Source organism: Leptonychotes weddellii, chromosome 12 (assembly GCF_054177405.1).
Source record: "Leptonychotes weddellii isolate Sample4059 chromosome 12, ASM5417740v2, whole genome shotgun sequence".
NCBI lineage: Eukaryota > Metazoa > Chordata > Mammalia > Carnivora > Phocidae > Leptonychotes > Leptonychotes weddellii.
Window position 1 is genome coordinate 86,893,659 of NC_138380.1, and position 26,207 is coordinate 86,919,865.

Below are 26,207 nucleotides of genomic sequence, written 5' to 3' on the forward strand. Positions count from 1 at the left end.
AGGCTCCCTGCTCAGCAGGGAGTCTGCTTCTCCCTCTCCTGTTCCCCCTGCTTGTGCACTCTCTCTCTCTCTCTCTCTGACCAATAAATAAATAAAATCTTTTTTTAAAAAAAAATAAGTAAATGCGACTTTGAGCATGTTTAATTTTTTCGATCTTTCCAACCAAAAGCCTTAGTTTTTCCCCTCTGTAAATTGGCGTAAATGTTTGCCGCACAGATTTGTTATGACTTGAAATAATGTAGTCACCTAGCACATAGCTTGACAAAAACTGCCACGTACATATGTTTTTGGAGCTATGGGTTGCATATATAACATTCTTTCATTTCCCTGAGTTCTTCTCTTGTCTTTTTTTTTTAAGACTTTATTTTGACACAGAGAGAGAACAAGCAGGGGGAGTGGCAGGCAGAGGGAGAGCGAGAGGCAGGCCTCCCGCTGAGCAGGGAGCCCGATGCGGGACTCGATCCCAGGACCCTGGGACCATGACCTGAGCTGAAGGCAGACGCTTAACCATCTGAGCCACCCAGGCGCCCCTGGAGTTTTCTGTATATGCAGACAGAACAGTAAACAAAGACCGATCACTGGCTCAGCTCTGAGCCCCCCTGTCATGGAATGCACCCCCTTAGATTTATCCTTCAGTTGGTCTTCATGGTCATACGACCAATCTAAACATAGAACTGGTCATTAATTTTTTTTAATTAAAAAAAAGAAGACCCCCCCTTCCCCATGGCATAACTTAGCAACAATGATTTTTCTCTGAGATTTCTAATTATGAACTTTGAGGACCAGCCTTGTTCCTGGCCTTCAAAAGAACTATTTGTTATAGCAGCTGCAGGAGGAAAAAAGGGCAATGAATGTCCCAAAGAGGGCTGGCACCCACACTCGGTGCTCCAGCCGTCTGCAGATGGACGTGCTAACAGGGACCACGCGATATACTCCATCAACTGGCACTTGCCAGCACCTCAGCACAAAAGCTCCCCGATTGCCTTTCTTCAAAGGTTGCTTTCAATCCCGCTCCCCTTCCTGTGGGGTGGGGGTGGGGAGAAGTCTCGGGTTCCAGACTGATCTTGGGATCTTAGAGCAGCTGTGAAGGTGAAAGTTAGCTGTATTCAAGCCGGAGGGATTTGGAGGCCCTGTGCAGGGAGTGGGAGGAGGAGGCTGGTGGTGCTCGGAGTGCCTCTGCACAGACTAGAGGCAGTTGCCTGGGGAAACCCCAGAGCCTCCTGCCCGCAGCCCCCCCAGGCGCTTGGCCAGGATTTCTGTGGGATTTTGACATTGTAGAGCTTCACCTGAGTGAGACGTGTGGGAAGCTGGCCCTGCATCTGAGCCACACCTTGGGATATGTATGCATGGTGTTTGTAATTCCTTCTTTTTATTATGTTTGCCCTCTTTTTTTTTTTTTTTCCTCCTGGGGAGCTTTTTTGTCTCTGTAAATCTTTCACTTTTAAATGAGGGCTTGGAAGCAGGACAAGCCAGGGAGAATTGAGGGGCGTTCCCTGGGTTCCGCAGGATGGAGAAAGGGAATACTGGTTCCTTTCCACGCCCCCCTCCTCCTTTTCTGAGATTTGGGATGCTTCTCAAGTTTCTCTTTGAAATTGTTAGATTTCCTGCAGTGTCTTTTGCCCAGCACCTGCAGAAGATGTCTCCAGGGAAACTGGCTGGGGCAGTTTCTGTTTCAGCTGGGCTTTATTGAGTGCGGACACCTGGGTCCTCAGGGAACCTGCGAAAGGCGCAGTGCGTTGAGCTCCTAGCTCCACCATAGGAGTCCTGGCCTCCCCAGAGGGGGCATGTCCCAAGATGCGGGGCCCCCCAGACAAGCATGGGGATGCCTCTTCTCCCCAACGTATTGTTTTGCTCTACGTTTACCCTAGACGGAGCCAGGGTTCTCCTGGTCAGCCTGCTTTGGCGTAGAGCTGAGTGTCTCCTCCAGCACCCACTCCCCTCACCCTAGTCCATGGCCACATCTTCTGGGGGAAACACCCCACCCCGCTGAAACTGGGGAGCAGAGAAGCTCTCATCTGCTCTGTGTCACCTAATCTCTATGTTTCCCCTACTGCTAGCCCTTGGGTAGGTCAGTCGGCTATGTTTTTACTGGGGTATGACATCTTTACTTATCCCTGGAAGATCTAATGCCCCCAAGTTCTACATAAAAGATTAAGATAAATTCTGTGGCTTCGGGCAGCTTCATGGACCAGTCTGGTCCATGATGCGTCTTGCATTAACCTCGGGCTGCTCTCTGGGTACAGAAGACAGGAAGAGACTGTCTCTGGAAAATGCAGTTCTTCTGCTTCATGTTCCAGCACCTTTTAACTCCTGCAGGGCCCCCTTCCCTGGTTCCAGGATTCTGGCTAGAATGTTACCTGACCCCAAGGCAGAGAAATTAGGCCTCTGCTATGAACAGACAATCCAGGACCAGCTCCAGGATGCTGTGCCCTCTCCAAGGTGGGTGTTTTTTTTTTTTTCAAGATTTTATTTATTTATTTAACACAGAAGGGTGGGGGGGTGGGGCAGGCAGAGGGAGAAGCAGGCTCCCCGCTGTACAAGGAGCCTGACGCGTGGGGCTGGATCCCAGGACTCTGGGAACATGACCGGAGCTGAAGGCCAACGCTTGACCGACTGAGCCACCCAGGTGCCTCAGAAGGGAGCATTTGAATACATGGAGAAGAGTCAGTGAGACAGAGCTCTGGAAGGAGATCTTGTTTATATGGGGGCAGCAAGAAAGCCAGTGTGGCTGGAATGGAGTAGAGAGTGGGAGAGGGGCAGGAGCTGAGATCAGAGGGGCAGGGAGACCACAGGGCCTTGGTAGGGCATTGTAACGTTTTCAGCTTTTACTGAACGATAAATGGAGAAAAAATTGGAAGACTTGGAACAGAGAAGCGACATGCGTGATTGACTCAGGTCTTAACTGGATCCCTTCTAGGGGGTGCTGTGTCCAGAATGGAATGAAGGTAGGGAAGAAGCTATTGCAATAACCCAGGTGAGACGTGGGCCTGGCTTGGCGCTGTGGAGATAATGACATGTGGCCAGATTCTGGATGTAGTTAGCTGTAAGAGCTGACACAAATTACTGATGAGTTGAATCTGGGACTTGAGAGAAAGACAAGAACCAACGATGACCTCAAGGCCTTGGTCAGCAAATAGGAGATGGTAGTCTTCACTGATATGGAAAACAGAAGAGGAAGAGAGGTTTGGAAGGGGGAAATCTAAGCATCCGGTTTTGAACTTGCTATGTGTGAGATCCTTTTAGATTTTCAAATGGAGATATTAGGTAGGGAGTTGGATCTTTAGGACAGAGGGCCAGCCACGAGATAAAAATTGGGATCATCAATATACAGATAGTACTCAAAGTCTTAAGGTTGAATGAAATCATAAAGGGATTAGTAGAGAATATACTTGCTAAGGACATGTGATTAGAGTCCTGAGCCCTGGGGCCTTCAATGTGAAACAGGCTCAGGAGATAAGGAGGAAAAAGCAAAGGAGAGGAGTGACCTGATCTACTGTCTTGGAAGCAAGTTGAGAACAGGTTTCAATGGGGAGGGGTTAATCAGCTACATCAGAACATGCAGGTACATGAGTGGGATTCTTTCTGCCCTAGTACGGAGCTTCCTTTGATGTATATACTATGATTTATTTTCCTGGTTCCTTACAGCAAGACATTTAGAGTATTTCCAAGCAATGCTAGAGGGATAACCTGGAGTACTGATTTCACACATTAGCAAGTGAAATTTCTGAGTGTTTTGTTTCTGATTTTAAAGAGAAAATTTATTTTAATTCTCTTTTTAAGATCTGCACTTTAAAAATTAAGGTATAATTTACATGCAGTAAAATGTATGCATTAAATGTCTTTATATGGTTTAGATTTGCACTTTTCGGTTGTCTAATGAGATTTTGCATGTACTTATTGACCATTTGTGAAGTATCTGTTTTAAATCTTTTGCCTATTAAAAAAAATTATTATCAACTTGACGGAGGTATAGTTGTTTACATATGATAACCTGTATCTGTTTAAAGTGTAAAATTCAATGAGTGCTGTCATTACAAGCCTCTGTGAAATCACCACCACCAAGACAGGGGACATTTTGGAGCGCCTGGCTGGCTCAGTAGGTGGAGCGTATGACTCTTGATCTTGAGGTTGTGAGTTCAAGCCCCACATTGGGTGTAGAGGTTACTTAAAAATAAAATCTTAAAAAAGAAAGAGAGGGGACATTTTCATCTCCCCCCAAAGGTTTCCTGTACTCCTTTGCAGACCCCTCTCTTTGTCCCTTGCTTCAGGCAACTACTGATCTACCTTCTGTCACTATCGACTAGTTGGCATTTTCTAGATTTTCAGAAGGAATCTAGACATCAAAAGGAATTACGCAGTATGAAGTATTTTGTGTCTGGCTTTTGAGATTCATCCATGTTGTTGTGTTTATGAGTAGTTTGTTCCTTTGATTACCGAGTTAGTACTCCATTGTATGGATATGCCATGTTTTGTTTATCCATTCACCAGTTGTGGAACATTGGGTTGTTTCCAATTCTTGGCTATAATCAATATCCATAAAATTGCTATGGATATTCAGGTACAAGTCTTTGTGTAGACATATGTTTTTGTTTTGCTTGGGTAAATACCTAGGAGCAGAATTCCTGAGTTGCAGGGCAAATGCTGGTTTCACTGCTCCTTTTTCCTCCTGTGCTTTCGTATCATGTCTGCCTTCAAGCTGCTGTATTTTGGTAGGGCTGCCAAAACATTTCTGAAATGTTTGAAGAAGAAATCGCTAAGGATTTTAAGGTAAAGCAGATGTTATTTAGACAGTGTGTTGGAGATAACTTGAAACATTCCGACGCTACGGTCATGCTTACCTCTCATTTCTCCATCAAAGTGTGTACCTACAGCTAGAAAAGGGAAGAAGTTGGTGACACATTTCTTTAAATACTGTCATATGTTAGCAAACTCTGAAAGCTTAGCATAACAATAATCTTTATTGATGTTTCAGACTTCCTATAATTTCCGTTTGGGTAGAATCTAGAGTAAGATTGGACATGGTAACAGTTATTGGCATGAGTAAGACAGCTCAGGAGTGTTGTAGATCCTGCTGTTTCCTTACCATGACTCAACCTGCCCAAGGAAAACAATAGAAAATGAGTTCCTAGTGGATGTCTTTATGACTCATATATAATACAAGTCACCTGGAATTTATTAGAAGAGTGCCTACACTCTGTGTGAGCATTAAAAATGTGATGTCAATTAGTAAATTAAAATCAGAGATCAATCTCTCTTCAGGGGGGGTGCACTTTTTTCAGACTTCTCGAGGAAACATGGAGATACTAAATATTAATGAAATTGCACACTCTATTTCTCACAAAAAAACTAATAAAATAACTTAAAAATATTTAACTGTAGCTGAAATGAAAATCATAGGGATGACAGAATTTCCAACTAAACTAATAAAGATTAGAAAACCTACACACAAAATACAACATTAATTACCAACCTAATTAGGATCTCTAATATACTTGATTAATTAGATATATAAAGTAATATTTTTGTAAGAGCTTAAACTAAATATACATGGTATTAAAAATGAGGATATTTACCACCTAGCCAAAGTGAAAATATAAAAGGAAATGGAGCACAATCCATACATAAAAATCTAAAATGGGAAGGACAGCAAAGAATGATAACCAGAGAAGGATTCAAAGATCATTATCAATGACAGTGAAGAGCAAAACAAAACCCATCCAAATAAGGGGACATAAAACATGAATGTATAACTCAAATGGGAATAAAAAGTAGAAATGAAAAATATTTTTCTTTCTTGGGAATCAAAGAAGAGCAAACTTAATCACTTTTCAGTGATTTGATGTATATATAGGACCAGTGCGTTCAGGGTGAAGCTAGATATTTTTCCTTCTGGGATCATTCTAAAATTTTGAAAACAATATGGAAAAAAAAAAAAAAAGCCACTTCAGGATCTTTAAAAATATCCTTGGAGCCACTGAGTTTACTCTTAAAGCAACAATTCAGTATGTAGCATTCATCCAAATGCCACCTGTCAAGGTATGGGACAAATAGACAAACACACCATTCTCTAACCTGTAAGGGAGAAACGTCAACCTGCACCTGTCATAAGCTAGTCTTTATGCAGAGAAATGATCCAGTTCTCAGTCCAAAAAGACATGGGGAGAGGCTCACTTGCCCTCCTGGCCTTCCCAGTGTGGGTGAGTCCTCAGCCTCATTTCCCTGCTGCTAAGAATTTGTTCACAGCTGCTGTTTAGAGACCAGAGGAGCTTGAATCATCCTCAAGTTCTGCAGAAACGATGAAAGTGACCCAGTGAAAGAAAATGTAGTATTTATGCAGTCTAGGGACCCTGACTCCAGACATCAGCTCACCAAGGCTGCTGATGCTGCCCTGGCTACCCTCCCAGTTGGAGGTCTGACCACTCTTGATTGCAGAGCAGAGGGGAGAAGGGAAGATGGAGCGAAGGGGAGGTGCTGGTGAAGTCATGAAACCTCTCAGGCCACCCCCAGAGCCTGTCTTCCCAGAGGATGTGCATGCTGCTCTGACTAACAGCTGTCTTTAGTTAAAAGTAAGAAATCTCTAGCTCTTCCCTCTTGTGGCCATCGCTGAAGCACCAGCGGCCAAAATGAAGTTCAGTCCCTTTGTGACTTCTGACCGGAGCAAGAATGAAAACGGCATCTCAGTGCGCCTTCCCACATTCGCAGGAAGATCATGTCTTCCCCTCTTTCCAAAGAGCTGGGACAGAAGTACAACGTTCGATCCGTGCCCATCCGAAAGGATGATGACGTGCAGGTTGTGCAAGGACACTACAAAGGTCAGCAGATTGGCAAAGTAGTGCAGGTTTACAGGAAGAAGTACGTCATCTACATTGAATGAGTGCAGCGGGAGAAGGCAAAAGGCTCAACCGTCCAGGTGGGCATTCACCCTAGCAAGGTGCTTATCACCAGACTAAAACTGGACAAAGACTGCAAAAAGATCCTTGAACGTAAAGCCAAATCTCGCCAAGGAGGAAAGGAAAAGGGCAAATATAAGGAAGAAACAATTGAGAAGATGCAGGAGTAAAGTAATCTTATATGCGACTTGAAATAAAAACTGTTAAAATGAAAAAAAAAAGTAAGAAATCTATATTTAGCTAAAGGACTTGTGATGGAATTAGTACTTTTGTTTTTGGTATATCCATAAAGTAGATGAACGACCTGCATGATCTGGATGGGAGAGAATAGACAGTTACTAAATCAAGAAGGCGCTGCTTCATATCCAAGAAGGAAATGGTGAAGGAACTCTTTAAAGGTCCTCAGAGATTCTAAGTGGATTCGGAGACCCCATGTGAACATTCAGTGAAGCATTTTCTCGAACATCAAGGAAATGCAATCTTTCTGCTTGCTATATAAAGGAAATGTAATGTTTTGTAATGTAATGTTGCCAATAAAATGGTCACGATGAAGACTGTGTAGAAACAGGAAGCAATGCAGAATTTCAATGGCAAGTTAAAATAGAAACACATGCAGAAATTTGAAGATTTTATTTATTTATTTGAGAGAGAGTGTGTGCAGGAGCGTGCAAGAGGGGAGACGGGAGGGGGGCCGGGGAGGGGAGGGACCGAAGAAGAGAGAACCTCAAGCATACTGTCCACTGAGCACGAAGCCCAACTCAGGGCTCCATCTCTGAATGCTGAGATCATGACCTGAGCCAAAATCAAGAGTTCCGATGCTCAACCAACTGAGCCACCCAGGAGCCCCACGCATGCAGAAGTTTGTATGCAATAATGACAACAGTTAAGTGTAAAAATTATCTTCCTGAGAGAGAACATGCAAACACGTAAGTAGTGATTTTGTTATGGTAGAAGAACAAAGAGTGGCATGTCATTCGTGGATACTTTTTCAAAAGTTAAGGCTCCGTTAGCGTTTCAATATGGATTTGGATATATGGCTAACAATCCTATCATCTTTAGTTTGCACATCCAAGTAATTAAGTGTCAACTTTAGGATGCACATTGTGGCAACAAAATGAATTTCCTCTTCTCAGGTGCCTGGGTGGCTCAGTTGATTAAGCAACTGCCTTCAGCTTAGATCATTGTCCTGGAGTCCTGGGATCATCCCACATCGGGCTCCCTACTCAGCAGGGAGCCTGCTTCTCCCTCTGACCTTACCCCCTCTTGTGCTCTGTCTCTCTCTCTCTCTCAAATAAATAAAAAAATCCTTAAAAAAAATTTCCTCTTTTTAAAAGTAATTTGAAGCATGCATTTCAAGCTTGTAGAGTATTTTGGGTTAATTATTAGTATAGAGATCAATTTATTATATTTGTTCATTTCTCTTTGTTACCACTTTGCTTTAAATTAAATGATCAGGTTTTTTAAAAATTTTATTTTATTAGGTTATGTTAATCACCATACGTTACAGCATTAGTTTGTTTGTTTTTTTTTTAAAGATTTATTTATTTGACAGAGAGAGACACAGCGAGAGAGGGAACACAAGCAGGGGGAGGGGGAGAGGGAGAAGCAGGCTTCCCGCAGAGCAGGGAGCCCGATGCGGGGCTCGATCCCAGGACCCTGAGATCATGACCTGAGCCGAAGGCAGACGTTTAACGACTGAGCCACCCAGGCGCCCCACATCATTAGTTTTTGATGCAGTGTTCCATGATTGATTGTTTGCGTATAACACCCAGTGCTCCATTCAATACGTGCCCTCTTTAATACCCATCACCAGGCTCACCCATCCCCCCCACCCCCCTCCCCTCTAGAACCCTGTTTGTTTCTCCGAGTCCATAGTCTCTCAGAGTCCATAGTCTCATAGTCCAATTGTCTCCCACTCTGATTCCCCCCGCTTCATTTTTCCTAATGATCAGTTTTTAAAACACAAAGAACCAACCAAATGACGAATAAAGAGGTAATGGGAAGAAAGATATATGCAGACTGATAGAGAAAACTTGAATTAGGAGTAAATGATTGAGGGTACTGTTCAAAATACAGTCAGCAATATACTCTAGGTTGGTAATAAATAATAAATAAATAAGTAAATAATGGTGAAAACATTAACATTAAAATACAATATAATATTTTCTAGTCAGGGGAGATCAATCTGGGAAGGGTCAAACACAAATACACCACGCTGAAATAATTTCTTTTCATCAAATTTCAGGCTCTTATGTTAGTAATTTTTTTAAGTTAGTCAATTTATAACAAACTGCATTGTTATTTTTTAAAAGACATTTTTTATTTTATTTTATTTTTTAAGATTTTATTTATTTATTTGACAGAGAGACACAGCAAGAGAGGGAACACAAGCAAGGGGAGTGGGAGAGAGAGAAGCAGGCTCCCCATTGATCAGGGAGCCCGATGCGGGGCTCGATCCCAGGACCCTGGGATCTTGATCTGAGCCGAAGGCAGACAGCTTAACGACTGAGCCACCCAGATGCCCCTGCATTGTTATTTTTATTAATGAATTTTTCATATGGATGTTGAAGCATCCACATCCGGGAAGTCCCAGCTTTCCTACAGCTTACCAGCTGAGATATTGTTAAACATTTTTTCCCACCTTAGCAAGTGTGAAAAGAGTTTCTTAGACATTCATTTCTAGGAGGTTTCCAGACCTCTAAACTGTTTAAGCTAAAAAGAAAGAGAAACTAAATCCCAGGTGTGGGATAAGGTCAGGACTCTTTCACTTGCAAATGACAGAAAACAAACAAAACAAAACAAAGAACGCCCATACTCTGATTGATTTAAGGCAAAAAAGAGAATTTACAAGCCTGGCTACTGGTTACTGAAAAGCCGAGAGTGGTGTTGGCAAGTATCCTCTGTGAGCCAGTCTGGCTGATGGCCTGTTATAAAGCCAGCAAGTTTCGAATGTTTTTTTGCACTTTTTAAATGGTTAAAAAAAATAATAATAAAAGAAGGATAATGTTTCAGGGCACATACAAATTATGTGAAATTCAAATTTCAGTATGCAGAAATAAAATTTTTGGAACGTAGCTGTGCTCATTAGGTTACATACCGTCGGGGCTGTTTTGTGCAGTGAGGCCAGTAAGATAGTCACAGGAGAGACCATAGGCCCACAAAACCTTACACATTTACTAGCCGACCCTTTGCAGAAAAAGTTTTCACCCCTGCCCTAGATGTATGATGGCACTCACACTCAAATATCACCTCACCGTCTCCCCCTTTTGCTTTTCTGTGCGTTGGCTCCATTTTCATCTTGCGGGGGCAAGAGTGAGGAAGGAAAGCCATGGCACGCTCTATCCTCTCAGCTGAGGAAAGAGGAAGGAGAGTTTTTCTTTCCCACTCAGTTCAGAAAATAGAATTAAATCCCATTGGCCTGCCTGGGTCCATCTGTGTGCCAGTCACCTTGGCCAGGGGAAGCTGTATTTCCAGACATGGGTCACTTGCCCACCCCTGGAGCTGGGGTGGGTCAGCTCCACCCCAACCACGTAGACTGAGTCAGAGTGGTATGCTCAGATAGTATTCTTAGGTGTTATTAGCAGGAGGAGTGCTGGATGCTGGACCAACCCAAGCAATCTGAATCCACTGAGGATGGTCTTTGGGCCTTAAGAAATCTCTCTTATTGGAGAAGGAAAATTTGGACGTAAGAATAGGAAAGACTGATGAAATGATCATAGATCTATGCAAAAATGCCATCAATAATACAACATTTAGCACAGACTCGGCTGCCATTTTAACTGCACTTTTGTCCAAATTGAAAAAAAAAAAAGAAAAAAATGATAAAGCTTATTTTAAATTTCTATAATGGAAATGTATCTTAAGTAGTGAATGGACAATTAATGGGGAAATATGATTTACCAAAACAGCAACAATCACAACACAAAATCACTAGCAATAACTCAGCTTTGTAAAGTCAAAGAAATCTAAAGATGAAGTACAACATTCATTGCCTTGGGGCGCCTGGGTGGCTCAGTCCGTTAAGAGTCTGCCTCCAGCTCAGGTCCTGATCTCAGGGTCCTGGGATCGAGTCCCACATTGGGTTCCCTGTGCAAAGGGGAGCATGCTTCTCCCTCTGCCTGCCATTCCCCTTGCTTGTTCTCTCTCTCTGTCAAATAAATAAAATCTTAAAAAAAAAAAATTTATTGCCTTTTAAATAAATGACACATATTCTCCACTGATAACACCAAATCTCCCTCACTTTTTTAAAAGATTTTATTTATTTTTATTTATTTATTTATTTAAAGATTTTATTAATTTATTTGACAGAGAGAGAGACAGCGAGAGAGGGAACACAAGCAGGGGGAGTGGGAGAGGGAGAAGCAGGCTTCCCACCGAGCAGGGAACCCGACGCGGGGCTCAATCCCAGGACCCTGGGACCATGACTGAGCCACCCAGGTGCCCCTATTTAAGGAATAAATTTGACAAATACTCACAAATCATCTTTGTGCAAAATGTTGTGCTTGTCCCTGGGACTCAATGATGAGCAATCTCTATGGCCCCCCCACCAAGATTATAGTTCACTGAGGAAGAGAGACATGAATCAAATTATGCAATGTATAGGGACCTATGAACAAGTATATTAGGTATTAGGGGAACTTAATCCTGTGTCTGTGCATGTAATGGGGTCCAAAATGTACAGGGATCCTGAGGAAGTAACATTTGAGTTGAGATCTAAGGATTGACCAAATGAGGGGTGGTGGAAGCGAGGGAGCATGTTGCAGGAAGAGGGAAAGAATATGTCAAAGCCTTGAGGCCAAAAAGAGCATGATATGTTCTATAAACTGAAGGAAGGCTATTGGTGGTGAGAACCCCAAAATAGAGAATTAGTATAGATTGAGATGGGCCTAGAAATAAAAGCAGAAGTCAGATCATTCAGGACTGTATGGACTGTGTAGAAACTGGAGTTTTGTTCTATGGTTATAGTGGGATGACATAGTCAGAACTGTGTTTTAAAAAGATATCTCTGGGGGCACCTGGGTGGCTCAGCTTGTTAAGCGTCTGCCTACGGCTCACATCATGATCCCAGGGCCCTGGGATGGAGCCCCGCATTGGGCTCCCTGTTCAGTGGGAAGTGTGCTTCTCCCTCTGTCCCTCCCCCCCGCTCATGATCTCTTTCTCTAATGCTCTCTCTCTCTCAAATAAATAAATAAAATCTTAAAAAAAAAAAAGATATCTCTGGTGACAACATGGAGAATGGATTGGAGGAGACCAAGAGCAGAGGTGGAGAGACCAATTAAGTGTGGTTCCAGAAAGAAAAAAAGAGAGAGAGAAAGAGAGATTTGGTAGCTTTATATGTGAGGGTTGAGGGAGAGGGAGATAATAAGGTTCATGTTAAATTTCTGCTTTGCTCAAGTGGGTAGACGGGCTCATTCATTAAGATTAGGACTATTAAAGACAATCAGGATTGCAGTGGGTAAGTTTGTACTTGAACATGTTCAATTTGAACTGCCTCTGAAATATCCAAACAGCAGTACCAAGTAAGCAATTGCTAAATCAAGTCTGAAGCTCAGAAGGATAGTGGAAGATGGGAAATAAAATTTTAAAGCGTCATCAGCTGGTCAATAGTATCTAGAGCCATGGGAATAGATGGGTTTACCTAGAGAGAGAAAGTGTAGACTAGGAGATGGAAGAGAAACAAGTCTCACCTTGATCTCGAAACCCCCACATTTATTGCCCAGACGGAGGAGGATGAAGTGGAAATCAGACTGAGTCGGAGAGGCAGATAGGTAAGAGGAAGACTGGGAGACAGGGTGGCAGGGAGGCCATGGGTAAACAATGATTCACAAAGAAGGAAATGGTCAGAACGCCAAAGGCTACTGAGAAGCCATGCAGGGTAAAGAATAAATATTACCCACTGGATTTGTTGATTTCAAAGTCATTGGCGACATTAATGAGAGCTGTCTGGGCAAAGTTTGGGGGTTGGAGGCCAGATTTTAGTGGGCTGAAGAGTGACTCAGATCCTGTCTTCACAGGACTCCTGACTTGGTTCTGTCCTTTTCTAATTCCACGTCTGCCCTTTGAGCCTTGTCTTTGTGTCGTGACTCTCAGACTTGACTCAGCCACCATCTACGAGACCCTCCTCCCTTCCTTTTTTTTTTTGTTTTTTTGTTTTTTAATTCATGAGAGTCAGAGAGAGAGAGAGAGAGAGGCAGAGGGAGAAGCAGGCTCCCCGCCTAGCAGGGAGCCTGGGGGACTCGATCCCAGGACCCTGGGATCATGACCTGAGCCGAAGGCAGATGCTTAACCATCTGAGCCACCCAGGCGCCCCCCTTCCTCCCTTCCTAATTAGTCCCTTTGGAAGCAAGATCTTGGTTGTTTCTGGCCCATCCAGCACCTCAGACGACACAAGAGCTATCCCAGAAGTGAAGATAACTGGAGCTTTACCAATCTAAATAATGGGACCTGAGCCTCGGACTTGAGTGCAGGCTTTTCCACTAATTGCACAAAATTGGAAAGTTGCTTAACTTCGGTTTCCTCATCAGTGAAATGAGAACTAATCATACCTATTTTACTGCATCATCGTGAGGATTAACATTCCTGGCACATGATAGCTGCTCAATAAACAGTGGTCAGCCTCTCCCAACCTTCCTGTCTTTTCAGGAAATAACATCCCTTTAGCCATCTTTCTTTTTCTTTCTTTTTTTTTTTTTAAAGATTTTATTTATTCGACAGAGAGAGCGAGAGAGCACAAGCAGCGGGAGCAGCAGAGGGAGAGGGAGAAACAGGCTTCCGGCTGAGCAGGGAGCCGATGCGGGACTCGATCCCAGGACCCTGAGATCATGACCTGAACTGAAGGCAGACGCTTAACGACTGAGCCACCCAGGCGCCCCTAGCCAGCTTTCTAAGAAGTATTCCTAAATTAAAAAAAAAAAAAAAAAAGTTACTAAAGTGATATATTGTAATTAAGGAATGTAGATGCTTCCCTAGTAACCTTTCTTTATTCACCCAACATGTAGTTATCAAGTACCTTAAGTGTAACAAGCACTGAACCAGGATTTGGGCGGTCAGTGATGAATCAGAAGGACATGGCTCTTTGCCACATGGAGCTCATATCTAGTGCAGTAGTTAGGTAAACGTTAAAAAAAAATCTAAGGTCATAAATAACATGATTATAAATTTTGATAGGTGCTGGGGAGAAAACATCAAGTTTGCTGAGAAACAAAATGAGGGGTTAGGGCTGTTTCCCGTAGAATCACTGGAGAAGTTTTTCTGAGCATTTGATGTGCAAGCTGCCCTCTGAAGGGCATGAAGGAACCATGGACATTTATCATTCTTGACACTCACGGATAGACTGGCCTATTATGAGCTGGTCCCCTAGGAACTAATGAGGTTTGTTGGTGTATTAGCCTCTAAACGGAATCCACATCGAGGTGGCTATGCATTTATTAACTTTTAGCATTTCTCCTTCACCACCTGCCAGTTGAGCAAGACAACTACCTTTTAAATACTTGCTATTTCTTTTTTTTTTTTAAGATTTTTTATTTATTTGAGAGAGAGAATGAGAGACAGAGAGCACGAGAGGGAAGAGGGTCAGAGGGAGAAGCAGACCCCCCGCTGAGCAGGGAGCCCAATGTGGGACTCGATCCCGGGACTCCAGGATCATGACCTGAGCCGAAGGCAGTCGCTTAACCAACTGAGCCACCCAGGCGCCCCAATACTTGCTATTTCTAATCTATTTGTGGGCTGAGGAATCTCATACTCATGCTGGTTAGAAATACGTAAAGACGGAGATGAAATTGGCTTTGGACGAGGCCTCTGCCGTGAGTCCAGCACCCAAACTTCAGAGTCTGAACCTCACTCCAGTTTATCACGTTTCTCAGGGGATGGTTTCACCCCTGTGTTCTTGGCTGAACTTTGACAAGTGGGGCTTGGGCTAACTGACCTCTGGACAAGTGAGGTGACGCTCTGCAACCCTAAGCAATTATGACACATTATCTTTGTAAATTAGGTGACCAGTTGAATCTGTGTGGAGCCCTGGTGTACAGAGGATTAACTGTAAAGCTGGGAGGGCCCTGGGCAAACAGACTAGTTCCCTCTCTGATTTTGTGGTTTTGTGTCTCTCCACTGATGGTTGTCACCTCTGCCACATGACAAGGTGTCCCGTCATCAGAACCTCTATGGTTGCATTCCTGGGACAGACAACTTTGGGAGGAGAACTGTGTTTAGAGTAAGAGGAAATACACTAAGAGGAATGCTGAGGTACCTCAGTTCCTGAGTCAAGTTCATGGATGAGTCATTTTAGAAGTTCAGAGATACCCTAACACATATTGAACTTGAGTTTGATTAGGCACATGGAAGAGAGAATAAATAGGAGTGTTCTTATAGCAACCCCTTTTCCAGTTTCATCTGAAATTAACTTTCCCCTCCTACAAGACAGCTTGATGTTCGGGAGGTGAGTGAAAAGGAAAGCAAGTCCTAAAAGAACTTTCTATCCTTAAAGAGAAATGGGAATTAGTGTGTTCTGTTTGTGACCATAGCTCCCCTAAGGGTAATTTTTTCTTATTTCTAGATCATCTTCCCTCCCCCAAGAATACCTGCCCTGTTTCAGATAACTCCAAGTCAGGGCTGGCTGAAGACACAGGGGAACAAAGGGTAGATTTGATATTGAGATTTTGTTCTTGCTACTAAAATGTTTTTCTCCGTTGTGCGGCTGAATTCGAGAATATGTCCCCTCCTCAGTAAATGAAGAGTTCAGCCCCTGAGAGGACTCAAGAATTACAGGACAAGTTTGCAGGTACTATCTCTGAATTCAAAACAGAAATGTAGTATTTACATCCTCTTTCTGTTGTAGCTTTCCAAAAATCTGGCCTAGCCCAAGAGCTGAGAACGAGGTATGAGGGATTGGGAGAGCTCCAGAGAGCCTCCTCCAGTGGGTACTAATTTTAGCAACAAATGATTGACAGGCAGTGGGTGTTGTGGAAAGCACTAGAGAGCAATCCAGAGGCCCAGTGACAATGGTTGACCCGGAGACTAATTCGCTGTATAACTTTGACCAAATTGCATAATTTCTTTTGGTTCTAATTTCCTCTTCTTAAAAATGAGATTGCACTCTAATAATTGTTATGGACTCTTCCAGCTTGGAAATGCTGCTTTTGTGGATACGTAAGGCACTTTTAGGACCAGTCTCCATCTACTGCAGATTTATGGAAGTCCTAAAGATCCATTTAGACATTTTATATGGGAATGTCAAAGTCAATACAGCATTAAGTAAAATTAGAGGTGGTGATGGTGTGTACAAAGAGGCTGCTACACGAAAATGTCCTCCAACTGGTGAGCCATTGTTATGTTTATGGTTGAAACTACAATATTTCATTTAAAATCATAACCTAAATTGTACGTATAGCTGATGATAACTATGAAAACAAGGCCCCTTTACACATAGGGAAAAAGACTGGAAAGAAAGAAAACGCACTCTTAGAAACGTAGCTCTGTTTGAATAATGGCACTAAAGGTTTTTTCCTTTGAGTACTTTTCTGCATTTTTACGTTTTTCTTTGAGTATTAACTATTTTGTGATCAATGAACACTATTTTATTTTGAAATATTGTGTACTTAATATTATGCCCAACAGTAATAGTAGCAAAATTATTTTGTCATCCAAATTAATCCATCTGATAAAATGCTTCATACTTATTCCTAAAAGTTTGGATTAGATATTTAATTTCTATGCAAAAACTTACTTTTAAAAGAAACACCTGAGGCAAAGATAGCACGCAGTTTTGTAGTCTTCTCAGAAATATTTTAATTTAGGTGACTTGTTTGAATTTCACAGGCCACAGTGGTAACCGGGGAGAAAAAATAGGAAGACTCTTCTATTGAGCAGAATTTGGGAAATACCAGCCTTTTGGAAGAGAAATCCTCTATACTTAGAAAACTCGGCAGTAGGGGCACCTGGGTGGCTGAGTCGTTAAGCCTCTGCCTTCGGCTCAGGTCATGATCCCAGGGTCCTGGGATCGAGCCCCGCGTCGGGCTCCCTGCTCCGCGGGGAGCCTGCTTCTCCCTCTCTCGCTCCCCCTGCTTGTGTTCCCGCTCTCGCTGTGTCTCTCTCTGTCAAATAAATAAATAAAATCTTTAAAAAAAAAAAAGAAAAGAAAAGTCAGCAGTTAAAATGATTTGCTGGAATTTTGGCATCAGACACTCCACATATTAGTTTCTTTTGTAGGATGAGAAATCGGGAAAAGGACTCCATTCTTTCTAGCGGTACAAGGGCCATTACACCTCATCTTGGTTTGAAATTCCTCACTTTTTGTTATTTGCCTTGGTTCTTATTCAACACTTCTCTCTTTCTCTATTTCAAATAAAGTCAGTCTTGTTACTCTATTTTTAGGACATGCGAATCCTAACTCTTTTTCCTGCCCCGGCCCTCCACCAAACTCAGAAGGTTGGATTTCATTTCAAGTTTTCACTTGTTAGCTGAAAGCCCCACTGAGGTCTTCTTGCTCCCTAGAATTCTGGTGGGAAACGTTTTTTCTGTCTCTCTGAGGGGGAATATATAGGAATCCTTCTTTACCTTTCCCACAGGGTTACCAGAGAGGATGCCTTTTGGGAAAGAGAGGGCCCTTGCTCTCTGAGCGATGATGGCAGCCCCGTTGGCCTCTAGCTGATGCTTGTCATGTGATGCACACAGGCAGCGGGAAGCCTGTCATCAGCTCGCATCCCGCAGGGCCACTCAGCACTCCCTCCTTGCGGTTGCAGTTGCTCGCCAGCTAGTGTCATTCATGCTTCTGCCATTAGTGGCTGTCACTGGCTCCCCGGCAGCTATAATCCCCAAAGCATCTCTGACTCCATATGCTCTAATGAGAAAGCCCAGCAGCGATCATCATTTGGAACTTGAGAGCATTCTCTGTGTTTCTGCAGGCACTCCTACCTCTAAGTCGTCTGTTGCATCCATGATGTCTAGTGAGCTGGGCGCTTCCCCAAAGGGCAAACGCAGCTCAGTCATGCAGAGCCTGCGGTGCTGGGTACCTTCCTACCAAGCTCTTCCAGTGAGCATCATCGGCTCATTCGTTCAGTCATCAACAATTGTTTATTGAACGCCAGACACTCTGCTAGGTGGTAGGGATTTCCAAAGGAATTTAAAAATTGGCTGAGCCTCGGAGGTGAAGATTAGCAGGAAAGACCCAAATTAAAAACAAAGCAAAACAAATGAAAAAATTGATTAGGCAACGTCAGAAATGTGTTTAGACCCACCACAGAGTAGAGAGGAAGCAAAGATGAACCCTCCTCCGAGTTCCGCTCCAGTCTTCATGGAGGAGGTGAACGATCCGGCTTTCTTTTGGAACAGGATTGGAAAAGGAGCAAGAAGAACATGTATGAGGGCAAAAAAGTATAGCACAGCCTGCAAGGTTTCCAGTATTGACAGAATCTAAGTTTCTAAAAACAAGGATGTCGCAGGAGAGAGAGCTAGCCAGGAAGAAAAGGGCCATGGCATGATGGGCGTTACATATGCTTTACTAAGGAGTCTGGCATATTCTGTGAGTACTGTCGGTGCAAGAAAGAAAGAGGAACATTGACCCTAATTCTAAAAGTTAACTCTAAAAGTTAACTCCTGCCAGTGTGCAGGAAGGACAGGCAGAAGGAGATGCCTAAAGTAAGGGTAAAGTGTTTGGGTATACTGGAACAGTTTGCAGCTTTGGAAGTCCTGGGAAATGCCCTAGTTGGGGCTACATTCTTTCAGATGAGCAGGGACTGAGGAACCGGGGAGGATGGGGAGTAAGTGAACACCCAGGAAGCACCAGTGGAGGTTGCCGGGGACATGTACAGGTTGGCATCCAGGTGACACACGTTTGTTCTTGAGCAAATCTGGATGCCTGCTGGGGCCTCCCCGAATTAACTAGGTAGGGGTAAGCAGCAGTGTGCTGTAGCTGAGATCCCATGTGAGGTAATGAGCCACCGGATTTTGATTTTAAACGGTAAACATCCGGGGGTGGTTGAATTTTCTTCTGAGGCGTAGACAGAATGTAAGAGAAGTGTTTGTCACACAGCAGAGAATTTAACTCTCTGAAGTGAGATTTTGTTTCTTCCTGACAATGAAAGTAAAACTCAGGAGAGGTTGAGATTTGCCCCAAATCAGAGTAGAACCCATGCTGTTTGTCTAAGGGAGCATCTCGGCACTTGGCTTCATTTCTGATTCTCTCTCGTAAATGGGAATTTGTGGACTTTTTCTTGGGAGCACAGTAACCATTTGTGATGATGAAATTCATGTATTGTTTCTTAATGAACAAACACGGTAAGTTTCTATAATAACATGTGTATAAAAATGTGGTTTCCCGCAACCAGTCACTCCAGGGTGAGGTAGGGCCCTGTGGCTGTCTCCACCCCACCCTCTTTGTCAAAACCATAAAAGAAATGAAAGCATATACCGTAAGTTCCAAAACACAGACACTTTTACACACACACACATCAGGAAATACAACATGAGGTTTTCATAAACATTACTCGGCCACGTGTGCTGTATTCTGAGTTAAGTACTCCGCAAACATCATCACATCTGGTCTTCAAAAGTGACATTTCTTTTATGCGGTCTGCGGACAGTGTTGCAATTATATATTGCTTGTGTGTTATGAGCTTGTGAAAGTGGTTCAAGCCGTATTTTCATTGTTATAAAAAGTAGCATTAACGGGTGCCTGGGTGGCTCAGTTGGTTGAGCGACTGCCTTTGGCTCAGGTCATGATCCTGGAGTCCCGGGATCGAGTCCCGCATTGGGCTCCCTGCTCGGCAGGGAGTCTGCTTCTCCCTCTGACCCTCCCCCCTCTCATGTACTCTCTCTCATTCTCGCTCTCTCAAATAAATAAATAAATCTTTAAAAAAAAAAAAGTAGCATTAAGTGCCCACATGCACAGTGTCTTGTGGCCGACCCTGGGGAAGAAGTGACTCTATGACCCTAAGGTAGACATTGCCAGTGAGCAGCTCCCAAGGAACAATTGTGTCGACCAGCATTGCTCTAGGGCCATAGTGAAAAAAAAGACAATCAATTGATTGCAAGATTTAAGGTTTCCCAATAGATACTCTAATAGAAGTACCTTGATGGATTCCTACCGCCTGTCCTCCCTCAGAACTCCTAGACTTCACTGGGTGTTGGCTAGGCAGCCACCTCCCTAGGGGACAGTGAACTCCTCTCTCTGTTTCATTTGAACTAAAGCGGAGACAGGTGTGTAGTCGGGCATTGATGGTTGTGCTGCAGAGGAAAGATCCCCAAATTCTTTTTTTTTTTTTAAAGATTTATTTATTCATTTGAGAGAGCGAGAGTACATGAGAGGAGGGTCAGAGGGAGAAGCAGGCTCCTCGCTGAGCAGGGGGCCCGATGCGGGACTCGATTCTGGGACTCCAGGATCATGACCTGAGCCGAAGGCAGTTGCTTAACCAACTGAGCCACCCAGGCGCCCAAGATCCCCAAATTCTTAATGTCAAGGTCCTCAGAGCAGCAGAGAATCCCAAAGACTGCTTTGTGTTTGTTGGTGGTTGTGGTGGTGTGTCCCGGATCGAATCGTCTTCTTCGGCATCCCTCCACAGAAGGACTCGCATCATCCTTTTTCTACTCCTTACACATGACTGAGATGGATTTTTGTCACTTGCACCTAAAAAGTTCTCTTGGACACAAATAGTGATTAGTCTAGACTATACAAGATATGCCTATAGGGTAATGAGATCAGTCCCATACAAGTCTTTTTGTTTAGATTGTGCAGAACTTTGCAGTCATGAAAAGTGACCAACTGGCGAGTGGTGCTTAGCTGGGGGCTCAGTGACCATATGTCAGGATAGTGAGGATTGTGGGCAAGATTGTTCTGATAAGTGCCCAACGCCATGATTTAATCATGGCCAGTTATGTTATTACACAATTGTATCATGTAAGGAGATGGTGACATGCAGTCAACTGTACAAATATTAGACATAGATTCAATGAAAGATTTAGATTACGCATCCCTGCTCGTATGAGTTTTTGGTGTGGCACCAAGTCTGGAGTGAAAATAAATGAGATTGTATATTCAGAGATGAAGATAAAGGACAAATTAATACTTGCTCCTTAATGATTGGGGACATTTCCAGCTAATTGTGAAGATTAAACTTCTGAATGCTCCTTTTTATTTTATATATAAATAAAAAAGGTAGGTTACTGGCACACTGCAGTGTTTGGTTTTAATAATATCTTTTACAAAGATAAAAAGAAAATGATCGTTAAAATGAAGAAAATGAATTTTTGAAAAGTGTCTTATTCAAGTAAGGTTTAAACTATTTTTCATTAAAGTAAATAAACAACCTCGTGGCCTCCAAGTCCATGCTTTTCCACTTTAGTTTTTTCACCTTTTACACAGTCATGTCAATAAGTTATCAAAACTAACCAAAGTGGATTTTACTGTGGAAAGTCTGGCTTGAAATAGTTTTTGCTGTGGCCTGCTTTTTCCAGATAGAACTTGTTAAATTACCAAGAAATGAATGTTTTATTTATTCATTTATGTATGTATGTATGTATGTATTTATTTATTTACGATTTTATTTATTTACTTGAGAGAAAGAGTATGAGCAGGGAGGAGAGGGAGAAGCAGGCTCGCCGCAGAGCAGGGAGCCTGAAGTGGGGCTCCATCCCAGGACCCTGAGATCATGACCTGAGCCAAGGGCAGACGCTTAACGACTGAGCCACCCAGGTGCCCAGAAATGAATGTTTTAAAAAACAATATTGTAAAACGCTTCCTAACCCCCCGGGGCAGTCTTCTCTCATTTCGAACTCAGGCAGTTTTAGTTTCTTCCTTTTCTGTGCTGTCATGGAAGCTTAGACCCTTCTTCTTCTTTTTTTTTTTTTCTTTTTAAAAATTTTATTTATTTATTTGAGATAGAAAAAAATGAGAGATAGAGAGCATGAGAGGGAGGAGGATCAGAGGGAGAAGCAGACTCCCTGCTGAGCAGGGAGCCTGATGCGGGACTCAATCCCAGGACTCCAGGATCATGACCTGAGCTGAAGGCAGTCGCTTAACCAACTGAGCCACTCAGGTGCCCCTAGACCCTTCTTTTAAATTTTTTGTTTACCTGCTTGTTATCCTACAATACAATAACCCCTTCAAGGTCAGGGACCCGTTTTATTGTTTTGTTTTGGTTTTGGTTGTTGTATGTTAGGGTTAAATATGGCACACATCCACAATTTAAAGTCATAAAGATACAAAAAAGAAAGTTAAAAAACTTACCTCAAAGGTCATTAATAAGAAGTAGCCTTTCTTGGTATTGGGTGATTTTTTTCCTAAATATCTGTTACCGTGTGGTTGCAGATATAAAGATAGAAAAAATATAAAGACAAATGATTTTAGAAATTATTTTAGAAAAAGAATAAAATTACTTATGCTATTTCAAAATAAGTTACATTACATTTAATTTTATTTGAACTTAAAAGAAACTAAGCTTCTCCCTCTCCCTCTGCAGCTCCCCCTGCTTGTGCTCCCATGCTCTCTCTCTGTCAAATAAATAAAAAATAATAAATAAATAAAATAAACAAAAAAATCTTAAAAATATCTTAAAAAAAAGAAACTAAGTTAAACCGAAAGAACAACGGAAATTTATTTTCATCACAATTCTAAATAATCTCTTTACATTAAAAAAAAGGTTGTACAAGGTCTATTACTTATAAAAGACCAAAGTGATTATTTGAGTTAACTAAATGTTTCAACATTAGGCTTTAATTATTTATTCTCCCATAACCCCCAATTTTTCTCCTTTACATTTTATACATCTTAAAACTTCTATTTTGAGGGGCACCTGGGTGGTTCAGTCGGTTAAGCACCTGCTTTCAGCTCAGGTCATGATCCCGGGGTCCTGGGATCGAGCCCCTCATCGGGCTCCCTGCTCAGTGGGCAGCCTGCTTCTCCCTCTCCCTCTGCTCCCCTGCCTCGCTCATGCTCTCTGTCTCTCAAATAAATAAATAAAATCTTAAAAAAAATAAAACTTCTATTTTGAGATGATTGTAGATTCACATCTACAAAGTAATGTAAGAAATAATATAAAGAGATCCTTTCTACCCTTCACCCAGTTTCCCTCAAAGATAACGTCTTGTGTATGTGCAGTATCACAACCAAAAAATCAGCATGAATGTAACCCATCAATCTTATTTAGATTTCACCAGCTTTACATGCATGTATATATATGTAGTTCTATGCAATCTTATCACATGTATAGATTTATGTGACCCCCCACAACAGCCAAGACACAAAATAGTTCCATCACAAGTATCCCTCAAACCCTTGCACCAAGAATCTGTTCTTATCCCTGTAATTTTGTCATTTCAAGAATATTACACAAATGGACTCATGAATTATGTAAACACTTGATATTGACTTTTTTACACTCTGTGGAATCCCCTTGACATTCACCAAGTGGCTGCATGGATCAGTAGTTTGTTCTAGTTAATCAGTGAGTCATATTCCACAGAATGGATGTAACCCAGTTGCTTATCTGATAACCCACTGAAGGATATTTGGGTTGTTTCCATTTTTAGGCTATCACAAATAAAGTTTCTATGCGTATTTATGTACAGGTTTTTCAGTGAACATAAGCTTTCATTTCTCTGGAATAAATACCTGGGAATGTATTTGTTGGATTGTATGGTAAACATATGCTTAAGTTTTGTAAGAAGCTACCATACTCAGAGTGGTTGTACCATTTTATATTACCACTCACAATGTATAAGTGATTCAGTTTCTTTGTATCCTTGCAAGCATTTGATATTATCATATATTATTTTTAAATGTCCGTGGCAATAATATACTCTTTCTTATAATTCCTATTCACCACAATTGTTTCTTCCCACAGTTGTATACTCAAATAGGTTGAAAACTCAAGACAAATGAATGCTGTATTTGGATTGGCGGATGGATTTTATTAAGCACTTTTGTTGTGCCTTGTGTTTAAAATCTTATTTAGGGGTGCCTGGGTTGCTTAGTCAGTTAAACGTCTGACTCTTGATCTCAGTTCACATCTCGATCTCAGGGTCGTGAGTTCAAACCCTGTGTTGGGCTCCATGCTGGACGTGGAGCATACTTAAAAAAAAAAAATCTTATTTAAAAAATATTATTGGTGTAATTGTTCCTACATTCTTGCATGGTTGAGAATATTTTTGGCCTTTATGCTTGAAGGAAAACTTGAGTGTGTAACAATTCTAATGGGCATTGTTCCATTGTCTTCTGGCATTTCTGGCTATTACAAACAACCTGAATTCTGCTCCCCCGCCCCCCCGCCCATGTAATTTGTTTTTTTCTACCTGGATATTTTCATGATTATCCTTTAAATACAGTAATTTCACTGGCTATATCTTGCTGTGAATTTTCCTTAATGTGTTTATTCTGGGTTAATCTGCAGAGTCAAATATTTCTTTATTTTATAAAAGCTTTCTTATATAATTTGGAATATTTCTGTTTACTTTTCCTGTTCTGTTCTTTAAGAACAACAACTTATTTTACCTCTGGCAGGCTCTGTCTACTGGGAAGCAATAGAAATGGCCAGTTGATGCAGTGGCCTCTCCTTCAGTGTTCCATGGTGCTGAAGTAGGTCTTCCTGGGTACAGTCTGCGGTCACCAGCTGCATCTTGCAGCTGTGATCTCAGTGATGTAACTGATGCATCTCCTGACTGGAGCTTTTGGAGGGAATCCTCAGTCCTTCTTGACTAGTCCTGAGTCTAGACAGTAGCAGTCAGCAGATATGCTTTGTTGTTTGTCACATGAGGTTTGGAAATTTCTTTGATTCATAAAAGTGATATTTTTCCTTCTACCTTTCATCATGTTTTGGTTGTTTTGAAGGATTTCAGGAAGGAGAATAAAACAAAATGCCCAGCACATCTATCTTTAATAGGAAGTGTCCATGACCTCGTCTTCACCTTGTTCTCCTCCTGCTCCAGGCAATGATGACACAGAGTTGGGTAATACTTACTGAATGACTGAACAAATGAGTAAATTAACAAATAGATTATATTCTGTACGAAGCAGAAGTCATAGACAATGTTAGTGGCTGTAATCAGCTAGAAGAAATAACCAAGACTGGCTCTGACAACCATGATTGAGTGGCCCATTAAAGAACTCATTTGATATTTTTCATCATTTCCTGAATTGCCCATATACAAATCAAGTAAATGAATCATTAATAATCTGTTCCCATTGTGAAAATTGCTGAAATAAAAGGATCATTATAGTCCAGTAATTTTGGTGGTAAAATATAGCTATCTTCATTAAGCTTCTAGGGTCTGCCAGATTTCAACTATTGTAATTACTATTGAAACTTCATGGGAAAGAAGAAATAGAAGAAATTCCAGGTGGCAAGAATAATCTGACCACCATACCATCAGGTTCTTGGGCTTTCTGATTGACCCTGCTCTTGGTGTTCAACACAGGTCTAGGCACACAAGGTATGAATGATACCAGGGCTCTGGTTTTCTGAGAATACTGGTAAAATCATGGGAATAATTGTAAAGTTTAGAACTCTGAAATCCTTTGATCTTAGGTGCAAATATTCAAGTAAGTCTTTATTAAACTTAATAAATATTCACTAAAAAAAATAAGTAAACAAATGAATCAAGGTTGTACATTGTTGGGGTGTGTGTGGGGGGGGACCAAAGATGCACAACCATTGGAAATTGGAACTATCTATTAAAGGTGAAAAGTGCATTCTCTGCCAAATAGCGATTTAACTTCTAGATGTTAGACCTGACAAAAATTCATACCCATGTGCACCAAAAGACATGTACAAAGTATTGTTAGCAACGTTGTTTATAACAGCTCCAAATTGGAAAGAACCAAAATGTCCATCAGGAGTGGAATGGACAAATAAATTATGGTAATTCATATGAGGAAATGCTATTTATTAATTTAAATTAATGAACTAGAGCTACATGGCTCAATCTCACAAATATAATGTTGAGTGAAAGAGGCCAGACTCAAAGAAATTAATATTGCCCCATTCCTTTGATAGAAATCCGAAATCAGGTAAACCATGTGTTGGAAAGTCAGCATGGTGGCTCTTTCTGGGTGAAGGAAGGGAGTAAAGATTGGCAGGGACATGAGTGGAGCTTCTGGAGTGCAGGCAAGATTTTATTTCCTAACATGGTGAAGGTTACATGAGGGTGTTAACTTTGTGAACAGTCATCAAATTGTTCACTCTTGATTTGTGTTTTGCCGGATGTTATAATACCCCAATAAAAAGTTAAAAGAATGTAAAAACAAATCAACAGAACAGAGACTTTCAGATGGGAGACTGGAAAAAGAAGGAAATAGTGGAAAACAAACCTAGCAAGTGTGTGGTGTGTGTG

The 26,207-nt window shown here is 41.9% G+C and overlaps 1 pseudogene; it reads left to right on the top strand.

The window, feature by feature from the left end:
• The first annotated feature begins 6,603 nt into the window (after positions 1-6,603).
• Positions 6,604-8,171, top strand: LOC145716429 (large ribosomal subunit protein uL24 pseudogene; annotated as a pseudogene).
• The last annotated feature ends 18,036 nt before the right edge of the window (positions 8,172-26,207 follow it).